Raw genomic sequence first — 10,381 nt, 5'->3', positions numbered from 1 at the left:
GGGAGGATGTTTGGCAAACAAGGTGTAGTATCATTCATCGTGCTGAAGAGGTTTGAAGAAGATGACTTCATTGGGGGTCGTTCCTGAATCACGTGGTCATTTAGGAGGGAGAGTGATGGTTAAAATAATAATAATCTAAATGAGTAGATAGTGTGTCAATCTTTTTCAATAAAAATTTATCATGAAATTTACATGGTCGATCGAAAACTTCCCGTAGTTTAAGGGTGGCCCCTTATGCAGCTATACCGTACCGTCAAGGCTGAGGCAAGTCACTACTAAAGCGAATGCCAGTTTAGATCGAACAAACGAACGAACGAACGAAGGGCAAGAGCATAATAACGGAGCGTCATATTATTCACACACACTTAATTGAATTGGACTTGATAAACACGCCCCTCGTGGGACACCGAGCGCCAATCGGAAAACGGTGTTCATTCGTGGAACGGGGGGGAGTGAATCGGAAACAGGAAGCAAAACCTGTTGGTGGGGGCTGATAGTGGGAGCAATGGTGCCGTTCGCACATTCCATTGCATATTTAAAAAAAAAAGCTTTCGAACCGTCCACAGCAACCCCGACTGGCGCTACTGTCTACGTGAACAGCAACCACGTGTTGCTGCTTGTTTTTCTTACCCCCAAACCAAATGACCGCGCACAAGCTCTTGTCACATACATAAGCTTTTGTTCCGGAAGGGCAGTAGCTGTACAGGGCGGAGAAAGTGTCCTCCGTCGGACAGCTGGCACAGATGCTTGGATCGTTTAGTTTAGCTGAAATATTAATCGAATTGTGTTGTTCCGACGACAGAGAATCATACATTGTTATCCTTCCCTGCAGATCATCCACGGCAGTCTACGACGGCCACGGATGACAGACGACGGGAAAACGCTACTAGAAGGCCGCTCTGGGTCTTACTGGGTAAAGTGTAACTTTGATTCGGTGATTGTTTTCGATAGTTAATTGTTTTGGTGTTTGCAGAATCAGGGCTTGTTTGGCGTGTGGAATTGAACCAAACGTTGGGATCCTACTAGTGAACCGGAAAAGTGAAAGTTTACTTGTGCGTACGATAGGACATTGCCGTAAGTTCAACTGGTGTTAAGAATTCAACAAGTTTAATTATTGTTGTTGAGCCGTGGTATGATGGTAGTAGAGTTTGAAAATATTTCGTGTAATCGAGGCACACCATGTGTTGATTTTCGGAAGGGGAATTGTAAAATTAAACTTTCATACCGTCGATTTGTAGTAGTCAAAACTTCATGAGTTGTGTTCTAATAGTTCTATGAATGAATATTTTCCTTTATTCGATCAAGTCCTCGATCCTTTTCGACTTCCCATATAAACTGAATCCCAGTGCACAGTGGTCCAATAAGGCAAAAGTGGAACTTGATTCCATGGCGCCTTTTACCTTCATCCTAGCTTAAGAGTGTCTTCAAAAGATTTGTTTTGACCCGCATAATCGCAAATTGTCGAAAAGTATGAAATGTTTACTATACTAAAAATAAAAAAATAACTTTTTTGTGTTAAAAGATAGATAAACAGTTTGTTCAGCAAAGTTGTAGAAGTTTCAAAAATATGAAACTTTGTTGAACAAATGAAAACCATATCTTATTTCGGTACAAAGTTATAAAGTATATTACATGGAACTTACTTAAAAGCTAGTTTTTTGTACTTAACTTTTGTTAGTTGCATTTTACACGAAAGTATTGTTCGGAGCACACAAAACACTTTTTTTTATATATTTCCAGGACTTTTCCTTACAAAGTTATATCAAATTTTAGCTCATTATTTCGATAACTTCAAGAACGTATTGAAAAAGGGCAAGTGGAATCATGATGTCAATACTTTTCCTTGAAGTTGAGCTGAAGTACTTTAAACTCTTTAAGGTTCCATTTGTCCCAATCTACCCATATTAGAATACGGCGAGCATATGTTACAGTAGGTTTTCATATATCCAAAATACTAACAAACAATTGTTCCGAAGACACTTTTAAGCTAGGATGAAGGTAAAAGGCGCTATGGAATTAGGTTCCACTTTTTGCCTTATTGGACCACTGTGCAGTAGGCTGTCCTAAAAAAAATCGATATTGAAAAAGTCAAGGTACTCAGCCCAAATTGAAAGATAATGTTATTTATAGCATTTTTGTAGAGCATTTCGACTTTCTAAAAAATCGTTTTCAGGTTGCCCAAACGTGATTTATGAAAAAATGACTTTTTCAAGCTACAAAACCACTCTTCTGCACTTTTTTCAAATCTGTTCGATTCCTAAATTTTTCCATATATTTTTTATTTTTGTGGGGTTATTTTTGAATAATTTGCATGGTTTGGTTCAGCATCGCAATTAATTAATTGACTCATAGAGCCCATTGAACATCACAAAACAGTGATTTTTTCTCATAATTTTCAGATAAAACCTAGAACCTAGAACTAATAGAAATTTTTTTTTATCAAGAACTGAAATTTTTACTGCAAAGCGGGATTCAGGAAGAAAATTTACATGAAAAAAGATCTTTGATATCTTATCGGGGAGCTGAGATATTGGCGTTTTTATATGTGATGGAAAACTATGGCTTTTGCCAAAAATGCCACTAAAGCTTAATATCTTCAGTGCACGGTATTTTATTTCGCTGTTTGTGCGTATAATTTCCTAAATAGTGATTCAAATGTTGATTATAGCCATAACGTATGTTCGGCGAAGTTTCAGGATATTCAACAATGCATCTTTTAATGTAGAAAGATGGGTGATCAATCTACCTATGAGTGAGATAAAAAAAATACTTTTTAATCAGAATAAGATAGACGCAAGGTGTCTTCGACAAAGTTTTAGGTTATCTCAAAACAAGGAACTTTACAGAAGACATCATGTTTCTATCTCTTACATATAACGAGTAACATTGAGTTTTTTATTAGAAGGCACTAAAAATCACACTTTTGGTTTTAACTTTTTTCGCAGATTTTTCCGAATTTTTAAACCTACTACTAAGTTATCAGCCATAAAAAAATGCATTTGTTTTCTGAACCTTGCTATTTTTTATCTTCCAAAATAAAACAGTTATTTAACATATTTGTTAAAATGCATAGTTTTTCATCACATATAAAAATGCTAATATCTCAGTTCCCCGATAAAATATCAAGTATCTTTTGGCATGTAAATTTTCGTCGTAAATCCCGCTTTTCAATGAAAGTTTCAGTTCTTGATCAAAATTTTTTTTATTTGTGGTTTTATCAAAAAATTATTAAAAAAATTTTTTTTTTGTTGTGTTTAATGGGCTCTGAGATTCAAAAAACTGAATTTAATACTGAACTGAACATTGCAAAATATTCAAAAATAACCCCACAAAAATAAAAAAAATATATAGAAAAATTTAGGAATCGAACAGAATTGAAAAAAGTGCAGAAGAATGAGTTTGAAGCTTGAAAAAGAATTTTTTTCAAAAATCACGTTTAGGCAACCTAAAAACAATTTTTTAGAAAGTCGAAATGTTCTACAAAAATGCTATAAATATCATTTTCTTTAAATTTAGGGCTGAGCACCTTGACTTTTTCAACATCGATTTTTTACCTTTCTATAGCAATCACTTGCAAAACCGAAAGTATAAAAGAGCTCCAAAGTGCCGAATGGCATATATCACTCGACTCAGTATGTGTGTGTGTGTGTGTGTGTGTTTCTCAGAGATAGCTGGACCGATTTTCAAGAAATTAATTGCAAATGAAAGGTCTCGATGTCCCATAAGACCCTATTAAATTTCATTGTAATCGGATTTTTAGTTTAGAGGTTATGCATCAAAATGTAAAAATCATGAAACATCATTATCTCGAAAACTACACAACCAATTTGAACAAAATTGGTTTCAAATGAACGAGCTTCCTAAAAAACCCTTAACTTTTAAATTTCATTAAGATTAAACTTGTGGTTTAAAAGTTATGACAAGAAACGTATTTTGAAGACTACTTAATCTCACTCATGTTTCTCAGAGATGGCTGAACCGATTTTCATAAAATCAGTGTCAAATGGAAGGTCTAGTTGCCCCATAAGACCCTATTGATTTGTTTTGCAATCAGACTATTACTTTGCCTGTTATGTTTAAAAATGTGAAATCCAGCTATGAAAAGGAACATATTCCGAAGACTACTTGAACTCACACACTTTTCTCAGAGATGGCTGACCCGATTTTCGCAAAATTAGTGTTAATCAATAAGTCTAGCTGCCTAATAACACTCTATAGAATTTTACTGTAATCGGGCTGTAACTTCGTCTGTAATGTACCGAAATGTGAAAATTACGAAACTTCATTATCTCAGAAACTACACAACCGATTTGATCAATATTGATATCAGATGAGCGGGCTAGTTAAGGGTTAACTGATGAATTATGATTAAGCACGTGGTTTCAAATTTTGGCTGCCCCATACGTTCCCATTTCATTTGATTATGATCGAACCTAAGCAACCGTTATGTATTAAATTGTTAATAAAACAACGAAAGTCTATTATCTCAAAGATTACATGACTTATTTGAACATAACTAGTGTCATACGAACGAGTCATCTCTCAAACTTACAAATAACAAACTTCATAACAATTTGATATGTGGCTCAAAAGTTATGAAAAGAAGAGAAATTCGAAGAATATTTAAAACTATACCTGCTTTGATTGATAAATGTGGCCTCAACATAATTCAAATGTGGTATCGTACTATTTGAACGTTCCAAATTCATTGATTCGTTGCGATGAGTTTAAAGTCTGAAAATGCACGACGAATCGGCCATAGGATATGATCAAAGTCAAATAACAAATCGTTTGAAATAATTGGTTTTATCGAAATGACAACATCCTCGACTTTTGGCTTCTGTACATCACCTTAATTCTGAATGTATTCATATGGTATTCGGTCATATTCAGCAAATTTTCTGGCATCAATCTGACACAGGAAATACTTCTATCGAGAATTCTTTAGTTATTTTGGTTGTTTTCCACAAACTAAAAGAGGCCGTCTTTAAATTCAAAATGGTGTCCAGGGTCAATGTTTGGTTTCTATGCATCATCTCGATTACGAAAATATCCATATTGAGTATAATTTGGTCATTTTCGACTGTTTCCAAGAAGATGCCATTTAGCGATTCAAAATGGTGCCTGAGGTCAATTGTTAGCTCATTGCATCATTCTGGTACCAGAGATACTCATATTGGATGGTATTTGGTTATTTAAGGCTGTTTTTCACAAACTGGAAGTCGCCATCTTGATTTCAAAATGGTATTTAAGATAATTTCAGGCCTCTGAGCGTCATTCTGGTTGAAGAAATACCCATATTGGGTGTAATTCGATCATTTTCGTCTGTTTCCCAGGAACCGGAAGTCGCCAACCTAGAATCCAAAATGAGGTCTGCGGTCGATTTCAGCTGCTGTGTATCATTCTAGATCCGGAGATACTCACAGAAACCACTGGTGTCTGAAGTCGATTTGTGGCTCCAGTGCATCATTACGATTCCGAAAATACCCATATTGGGTGGTAGTTGGTGGTTTGCCGCTGTTTTTTCGAAATCGGATGTCGCCATATTAGAATTCACAATGGTATCTGTGGTCCATTTTAGCTCCTGTGTATCATTCTTTATCCGGATATTATTATATTGGGTGGAAATCGTCCATTTTTGTCCGTTTTCCAGAAACCGGAAGTTGCCCTCTTACAATCCAAAATGTTGCCTGAGGTCGATTATGGAACATATTTGTAACCACTGAAAACATTCACCTGCCAAATATGGTTTTATTTTGTTGACTAGTTCGCGAGATATGCAGAAATTTGTGCAGAAACATGTGCTTCCAGAAGAGGGAGGGGCGTCGAACCATTATGGACATATTTGTTACCCTTTAAAACATCCACATGCCAAATTCGGTTTCATTTGCTTGGTTTGTTCTTGAGTTGTGCAGAAATTTATGTTTCATTTGTATTGGAGGGGCGTAGTTCGATAGTTTTCGAGCCTATATGGATAAAACAGACAGACTGAACTACATTTATATATATAAAGATTACAACATCAATATTTTAGAACCTAAAGAGTGAATATACATTTATTGGATTGAAGGGTTCATGTAAATCTATTTTTACAAATAAAATGAATGAGAAAGGCTGGGTCTGACCGCTAGGTGGATTAATTTAGGTTTTTTTGGTACACCTTACTGTGCAGTCACATACATAAGACATACGTAACACTCAGGAAGAAATCTTCCAAAAAAGTTGGAACAAAATGAACTACTCGAATGGTACCACGCTCTGAATAAAATCTCTATTTGAGTTGTTTTTGAAGGCAGTGTACCTGCTTTTGTCCCGTTTTTACTCGAAAAATGCTGCATTGATTTTGTAAATAACTTTTTGACAGTTCCTTAGGGGATTTTCTTTGGGGCTCGATCACCTCCCTGACACGTTCGTAGCCTATATTTTTGTATACGAGGGAATGAAATGGCATGTTACACTGCTGTGCTTCACTTTGCTATAAACAGCGACATCGATAGATTAGGCAATACTGAACGGGAGTGAAGAGCACGTCAGATGTCTTCCCTTTGCGGCCATTGTTGTTCGGGGCTCGGCATCGAGGGGTTCGTCATAATGGGGGTACTGTCAAACTATAGGTAATGGGATTACGGTGTCAGGGAGGTGGGCTCAATAAAGCCGAGAAAAAGAAAATTCATTTTGTTCATTATTTGACGAGCAGTTGGAGCCTCCCAGCTGGTCTCGAGGTACGATGCTGGCCTAACAAGCCAGTTGTCGTGGGTTCGAGTCTCGGCTCGGGAGAGACTGTTAGTGTTAGTAGGATCGTAGCGCTGGCCCCCCAATTGTCCTGTACACTTAACAGTTGGCTGCGAAGTCTGTGTATAATAAACAGAAGGTCGAGTTCCGAATCGGAATGTAGCACCAAGGCTTTGCTTTGCTTTTGTCGAGCAGTTGGACAGGACGAGGTACGTAGTACTATGGGGCAACGTGTACCATAAAAAAACGCCAGTGTTACGTATGTCTTATGTATGTGGTGCAGTGGTCGGTGTTTCGATTGCCCGATGGTTCTATATCAGCGGTTCTCAACCTGGGGTACGCGTACCCCTGGGGGTACTCGAAAACCTTCAGGGGGTACGCAGAAAAAAAATCAGTAATGGCGGACAAAGCGATTTTTCTTTATAATGCTTCATTTGGTGTTCATTCTTGCTCTTAAAACATGACTGTTAGCAATCAAACAAACCATAGATGAATCAGAAACATGAATTAGACTACCACAACATGATCTACCACTACTATCTCCTACTTTGCAGGAACATTCCAAGCCAAGGCGTACAATCGATATGAAAAATATCGCCAAGGGGTACGCGGACAAAAAAAGGTTGAGAACCGCTGTTCTATATAACTACCACTGTTTTCGGTTTCAATTAGTCTTAGTGAATTGAATCTTAGTTTGCACCAAGGACAGGGCCGGATTTACGATTGTGGGGGCCCGGGGCCCAGTTATAGTGGGGGCCCCAAAATTAAACAAAACTGTTTTTTATCGTACGAGTTAAAAGCATTTATTTGCTATTGAAAAATTACCAAAAATTTGTTAGAATTTTTTCTTAAGTCCTATTTAGAGTTCCAAGCGAAGTGAAAATCTCATACAAAATGATCATTTTTTTACGCTCGTGAAAAATGCAACCTGCAAAAATTTCACTTCGCTAGGAACTGTAGACAAATTCGATCAAGCGAAATCGTTGTGCGATCGCGAAAGGTTGTGGATCTCATCTTTTTCTTGTGTTCACTTTTTTCACGCATGCAAACGCTAGTGAAAAAAGCAGCAGCAAGCAAAAACTTGCGTGCGTTTATATTCTGTCAGTTGCAGCCAATTTTCACTTCGCTCGGAGTGTAAACTCGTGAATTTCGCTTCACTTAAACTGTAAATTGCAGACTGGTGAAATACCTGCGTGTTCCACAAACGGGTTTTCACGACAGATTTCGCAAGCGAAAATTTAAGCTTTTTACTTGTCAAATTTTTCACTTCGCTTGGAAACTATGCTTTACGAGTTTTTTTGCAGAAAACTTATTAATTAAATAATCAACATAACTTCTTCAGTATACTCGTACTCGAAACTTAATAATGCTAAGTTTGACTGCCTTTCATTCTTCACAGTCGCACGCAACCTATTTTTAATATGTTTCATCTTCAAACTTTTTTCTTGATACCTGAAAAAAAACTACCGCAATTTGAAAAAAATGCGATCCACAGGCAAAAATTTGCACACAATTTGAGAAAGACTGCACAAATATAAGACGACTCTGACAATAATGGAAACTAGGAAAAAACTAGACATATCTGCAGGTAAATTAAATTTGCACACGAGCTCAGAAAATCTGCATTTTGCAAAGCACATCTGGTATCCCTGATTCGGACCAGTGAGCAAAAGCAATGCATTAAAAAACTTGTGGGTTATTTTCTTTATCTGCTTTACCACCCATGCGCGCTAAAGCCCTAGAGTTAAAGTTTGGCCGACTGTCATTGAAAAGTTCCAATCAAACAGTCAACAGTTTTTTCATCATAGTTTTAACATTGCTGATGTTCGATTGGAACGAGTTTTGACACTTCGATTGGCGCTTTTAATGACAGTCGGCCAAACTTTAACTCTAGGCGTTTAATGCGGGCTGGTTCGATTCAAATGGTGTGTTAATGTGTGTCATTCCAAGAGAATCCAAGGTGAACTCTTATGGATGTAGTTGCGATATTGGCGCTCGCGAAAAAATAACACTTAAGGAAAGTGTCAGATTGTAATGGTCTGTTCGAATTTTCTTACTGTAAATCGAACTTTTGATTAAATCTCTTTTTTAAAGAGAAAAAATCTTTTTGTCGATTTGTGGGGGCCCTAAAAATGTGGGGGCCCGGGGCCCGGGCCCCCTGGGCCCCCCCATAAATCCGGCTCTGACCAAGGATGAAGAAAACTGAGGAACAATTCCCCAATATGCTGCCTGTAGTACAAATGTGATGGGTGTATTTTAGTTTCTTGAGAGTCCCACACTTCCAAGATCTTGCTCCACTTGATCTATGTAACCACCTAGCTCGTTGTGCACCTTTACGTCTTGTACCGGCCGGATTCGAGACGAACACCATTTTTGCGGGATTGTTGTCCGGCATTCTTACAACATGTCCCGCTCGTTGTACCCTTCCAGCTTTCGCTATTTTCTGGATACTGGGTTCGCCGTAGAGTTGCGCCAGCTCGTGGTTCATCCTTCGCCCACGGTGCTTCTGAGACCGTTATTATAAAAAAGTACCATGAAAACGGTAAATGCCAGTTTGTTTGTTATGGTGTTCTTCATCTCTGGGTAAATTTTCAAAAAAATCATTGGTGGTATTTTTGAGTTATGTCCATTTTGTCAAAATGTCCAATATCGTTAGAAAATTCATACAAACTTCACCAGTAATTAGTCTAAGCCTCTCTAATTTTAATGAAACTTTATAGGAATAGATGGTTTGCCTACCAATTGCCAATTTGTATAACAATAAAACAAACCCAAGTTGGAAAGTTCATTTCAAATTATGTTGCAGGTACTTCAGTAAACTCTAAATCGTAGCAGTCGTAAACATTTGACAAGAATGTCAACAGCTTGTTTTCGGTGTGGTTTCATCATAGTAGGCTTTGAGTTTTCCAGAACACGTGAAGGAAAACTGTCGGTATAGTTTTGTTTGAACACTAGCTTCGGTTTAGCGAGAAATTATGGATAATCAAAAGGTTTGTGTTCTGTGTCTTACTAAAAACAAAAAACTTAGGACCAATTTCTAACGAAACGAGGAAAGTAATTCGTGAACGATGTTTGGAAGATATTGATACACGATCAGAATATTATCCTACAACGATCTGTACAACATGTCGTATCAAGTGTAATAGTGGAAGTGAACTGATGCAGTTGTACATATATTAATACGATAAAAGACAATCCACGACGTCTAATGATTCCTGCAGTTGTGAAATTTGTAAGGCAGCTAATGTCTTCATTGGTAAAAATTTACCCAACACAGCTCAGGAACAAGTGCGGCAAGCTCGCCCTAAAAAAATCTGCCCGCTAAGGCCAAGGCTATCGAAATTTGCAAAACTTTCATGACAGAGATGAGAACAGGCAAAAAGCATTCTTGCAACAGGTCGGAACGTTTCGAAAATTTGAGTAATATCTTGAAGGATGATTCGTCGCCTTAGTCAGCAGAAGCTACGGTATCTAATTATTTAGCAGAGAAAGTGGCATCTTCAGGTATACAAAATTATCAAGATCTGTCATATATGTGAGTCATGAAAATACTACAAGGTATACAGCCCTAGGGTTGTATGAAATGGTAACGTGGGACACTGTAATTAGGGGATTTTTTGTTACAAAATATACAGAGTCTGCAGACAGA

General features: G+C 37.4%; 1 long non-coding RNA gene across 4 annotated transcripts in view; it reads left to right on the top strand.

The window, feature by feature from the left end:
- Positions 1-597: 597 nt before the first annotated feature.
- The window catches only part of LOC129720791 (uncharacterized), a 30,440-nt gene continuing 20,656 nt past the window's right edge, over positions 598-10,381 (top strand). The window contains exons 1-2 of one of the 4 annotated variants that reach the window (XR_008727283.1): positions 598-913; positions 974-1,074. This is a non-coding gene — a long non-coding RNA (uncharacterized LOC129720791). The remainder of the gene's footprint in view (positions 914-973; positions 1,075-10,381) is intronic. The other 3 variants (XR_008727284.1, XR_008727282.1, XR_008727281.1) reach the window with 3 other exon arrangements.

This window comes from Wyeomyia smithii, chromosome 2 (genome assembly GCF_029784165.1).
Source record: "Wyeomyia smithii strain HCP4-BCI-WySm-NY-G18 chromosome 2, ASM2978416v1, whole genome shotgun sequence".
Lineage (NCBI taxonomy): Eukaryota > Metazoa > Arthropoda > Insecta > Diptera > Culicidae > Wyeomyia > Wyeomyia smithii.
Note: the sequence above shows the minus strand (reverse complement) of the source record. Positions and strands in the feature narration are given on the sequence as shown.